Below are 4,936 nucleotides of genomic sequence, written 5' to 3'. Positions count from 1 at the left end.
TGGACCCTAAGTAAAAGAGAGATCCAGAAACTCAGAAACCCAGGTGCATGCTGGGCATAACGCGAAAGGACAAAAAAATGAATGAGTGGATTAGGAAACAGACAAGGGTTTGCGATGTAAAAGAGTTCGCTAAAAACCTCAAATGGAAATGGGCTGGACACATAGCTGGAAGAAAGGACAATCGTTCGACAATTCTAGTCATCCAGTGGTACCCAAGAGGTACAAAACGTCTGCAGGGTAAACCAAGAGGCCGCTGGATCGATGAAATGATTAAGTTCTGCGGAAGTACGTGGCAACGCAACGCACAGGATCGATAGAAGTGGAATCAGCTTGGAAAGACCTTCATCCAGCAGTGGATAAATTCAGCCTGATGATGACGTAAATTGTACGTATTACATTTCACCGTAGTACTGTTCGCCGTGAGCTTTCTTGTCGGAAAGAGATGCCCGTACAGTATATCTCTATAGCACCGATATAAAAAAATACGCGTTGTTCGTAGAGCATTGCAGAAAATAGCATTCCTTCAAGAATGAAAACCTAAACTGAAGACATGAATTTTATCTCAATACTATATGACCCAAAGAGGTCAGATGATCTTTAATATACGACCATATATTTCCAATATAACATTTTACGGTGAAGTGTGATACGGCGAACTGCATACGTACAATCGAAATAGACTTTTGGGTTTCAGAGGCCATTATCAAGATATGATATGATAATGGCCTATGCAATGAACTCCAAACGTCGAGTAAAGAAGGAAGAAGTACACACGGTGGAAACCCAAAAATCTATTGCGATAAAAAGCATCCGTGAAAGCCTCAAACATTATGCATACGTACACATTTCCGGACTCGGTAGTATAGACATTATTTTAACATACACTGTATTAGTTACATACAAGGCTTTTTTTAAAAACAAAGGTGCCGGAGCTGACTTCTTGCCAAACTTCTTACCTACTAAAGAAAATTATATTCAAATATCATTTAAAGCAACTTTTTCTATGCCACGAAGCGCATAAAAATTAAATAAACAAATAAAAAAATATATTTCAATAACAGTAGGTATATAGTGATTTCCATGGCCCCCACTTCCTGAAGCGGTCCCTTAGTCCAGGATCTTTAGCGGGCCCCCTACCTATCACTAAGGTTAAAGGTAGTGTGACGCTCTATAGTAGAGTCAAATGGTATTCGAGGTAACATAACCACATATTTAAAAATGTTAATACATCCGAAGGAAATTAGCGCTGCAGGCGATTTTTTTACGATGAGAGCAAATTTTTGACATGCGTTTTCTGGTCAATTCCCCAAGATAGAGCCCTGTCAGTCCCCCTGTGTGGGGGCCGTCGTGATTTCCAAAGTTCAGTCCAATTTTAATCTGGGAAATCGTCTCTATTTCTTTTCTTAGTGTTAGAGCTTATGGCTGAATGTCTTCCATTGAGTAACCACCGATCAACGTATTTTGAAGGATCGAAAATTAGTGTCAAAAGTAGTCCGATGAATTTGATGAACAACGGTCCCGAAACTATTTTGTTCTTCAACGAAGCTCTTACTGGGTTCAGTGGCGCACCCAGGATTTAATATTGGGGGAGGCCCAAGGAGGAGAATGTAAATTAGTCCCATAGGCTCTTTCTTCACAGCCTAATTTTTCGTTTATCGATCTTTTGTCTATTGCACTCGGTGTACCTATACCATGGTCCCCACATCCTGAAACGGGCCCTCAGGCTAGGATATTTAGGCCCCCTACCTACCGCTAAGATTAAAGGCAGTGTGAAACACTACATTAACGTTTTTCAAATTGTGTTTCAGTTCAAATTAAAACTTAATTATACAATTAAATTACTCATACAGTGAATTATTGGCAATTTTTAATACATCTACTTTAATAATGGTGCTGTCGAGTATCGACACATAATAATCAAAAAATATATTGCTCAATTATATAAGGACTTTTTTACTATTAAAGCTAATTTATGATCTCACTTATCTGGTCAACCCGACTAGCCGGGCCCACCACAGCCCGGGCCCCCAGGCTAGAGCCCTGTCAGCCCTCCCTAGCAATGACCTACACCACTCCGGAATTCGGGTGGACACCGAGAATTTTTTGACAGTTCCATTAGGGATTGGGTTTCTAAAAAAACCTGACATTAGTGTATCGAAATTGTTGTGTTAGAAATTAGGATCTAAGAAATTTTTCTAAAAAGGGTGCCGGAGAATTATTACAAATCATTTTTTTGCCGTGTTTTTATTTGTCTAAGCCCAAAGGTATAGTTTGTTGGCTTTCAATTTCAATGTTTAAAATCATCCTGATAATTTTCATGTTTGGGGGGTGCCAGGGCCAAAGTTTAAAGGGTTTAATTAAGTTTTAATAACTAACCAACACCATCTGTAATTAATTGTAGTATTATTTCAATGAAAACAAATACGTATGACTGACAAAGTTTAGTGTGCACTATTTATGGTAGATCTTAACAGCCCACCTCGACCCTTCGCCACTGACTTATGGTGGCACGTGCATTATACGTATGCAGATCACCGTGAACTGTTGCATTGGAAAAAATGGTCGTATAGCATTGAGATAAAAAAAAAATTACGCGTTGTTCGTCGACCATTTCACCATGAAATAAGTTGAATGTATGTTGGAAATGCCACGATTGTTAGCAGACTGTAATGGTCCAATTTTATCAGATTTAACAATCAACATACACTTGACAATAATTGTTTACATGAAATATCTGGTTACAAGTTACAACGTTGTCATTAATAGATATTTGATACATACGAGCACCTACTTACTAACCTACTTTTGAATAATTCACAATTCTAGATAAATATAACATTATACAGTATGATTGTTTATCTCATTTACTTACCTATTTTCTTCTCTCTACTGGTGATTTTTATTACTTACCTATTTTTTTAGTTATTAGTGTTTTATTTATACATTAATCTAATCTCAATGCTATACGACCATCTGCTTCCGATCAGCGCTCGGAATGGGGCAGAACGCCCTGGAGCGCCGTTCCGGTTCGTGAATTTCTAGAGAATACCGTTCCGTCTCGTGGAATCCTCGAATATACCGTTCCTTCTCGTGGAATCCTAGAAGATAGCAAGATGTCTCGTAAAATTCTCGAGCCTCATCAGAATATTTCATATGGCGTTCCGGTTCAAAATATTTTGAAAAAATAATAATATAATTATCTTTATATTAAACAATGATTTTACTGGTTGAAAAACCCTGATTATTGTTCCTACATAATAATATGTTGATACAAAAAATGGGTGCCACAATTAGCCAAGTTAAAATTTTGTTCTTGGAAATGCATCGAGCTAGGTAGGTATATTTTTACCCAATGCATATCTGACAACCCATGTGTCTAATAATAAAATATAAAAGTTTTTATTGAAGAAAGCACCTTAGATTTATTGCTCTCTTCCGTATTCTTATAATACAATATGAGATAATAGTATATTAGTATAACAATGTTTTTTTGCGTGCAGACAAAATCACAAAATACATCATTTATTTAGGGTACCCGGTATTATGGGTATAGATTATAGAAGGACGTAAGGTAGATGCTTTGTGAAATACAAAAGTATCATGATGCAGTCAATCCACTTTTCGAATATTCACGTCATTCTTATAATAATAATTATACAATGGAAAATGTGTTAGGCACTCATAAAACCATTGCAGGTAGGTGATTGGCATATTATATTATAATCAAATAATGAAAATAGTTTTTTATTATTATTTAAAAACTATCATGATAATGGCAATGCTTTCTAAAATTGTTTTTAATTCTAAGCTTAAAATATTGATATTGCATACCATAGATTGTTTTAAAAAAATAGCAATGTCTTCTAGAATTTTCACCTCGCTTAAAATAATATTCATATAGCATATTTTGAAAAAAATGTATTAGGCTCTCATAAGATCCTGCAGGTAGATTGTTTATGAAGAAATGACAATGCCTTCTACAATTTTCACCTCTTTATTACTACGCTTAAAATAATATTCATATCGCATATTATGAAAAAAATGTATCAGGCTCGCATAGAACCCTGCAGGTAGATTGTTTTAAAAAAATGGTAATGTCTTCTAGAATTTACACCTAGCTTAAAATAATATTCATATCGCATATTTAAAAAAAATGTATTAGGCTCGCATAAGATCCTGCAGGTAGATTGTTTATGAAGAAATGTCAATGTCTTCTAAAATTTTCACCTATTTTAAAATAATTTTCATATCGCATATTTTGAAAAAAATGTATCAGGCTCGCATAGAACCCTGCAGGTAGATTGTTTTTTTAAAAAATGGCAATGTTTTCTAAAATTTTCACCTGTGTTAAAATAATATTCATATCACATATTTTGAAAAAAATGTATCAGGCTCGCATAGAACCCTGCAGGTAGATTGTTTTAAAAAAAATGGCAATGTCTTCTAAAATTTTCACCTATATTAAAATAATATTCATATCACATATTTTGAAAAAAATGTATCAGACTCGCATAGAACCCTGCAGGTAGATTGTTTTTAAAAAAATGGCAATGTCTTCTAAAATTTTCACCTATCTTAAAATAATTTTCATATCGCATATTTTGAAAAAAAATGTATCAGACTCGCATCCCTGCAGGTAGATTGTTTTAAAAAAAATAACAATTTCTTCTAGAATTTTCACCAAGCTTAAAATAATAAACATATCGCATTTAAAAAAAATGTATTAGGCTCGCATAAGATCCTGCAGGTAGATTGTTTATGAAGAAATGACAATGCCTTCTACAATTTTCACCTATTTATTACTACGCTAAAATAATATTGATATTCCATATTTAAAAAAAATGTATTAGGCTTTCATAATATAGATAAGGTAGATTGTTTGTGAACAAAATATAAAATCATCATAATGTTCTATTTTTCAAATATTATCGATGCA

This window comes from Rhyacophila brunnea, unplaced genomic scaffold, assembly GCF_057557595.1.
Source record: "Rhyacophila brunnea isolate RB1 unplaced genomic scaffold, BYU_Rbru_1.0 scaffold_10, whole genome shotgun sequence".
NCBI classification, from domain to species: domain Eukaryota; kingdom Metazoa; phylum Arthropoda; class Insecta; order Trichoptera; family Rhyacophilidae; genus Rhyacophila; species Rhyacophila brunnea.
The sequence above is the reverse complement of the archived record's forward strand: the minus strand, read 5'-3'. Positions refer to the sequence as shown.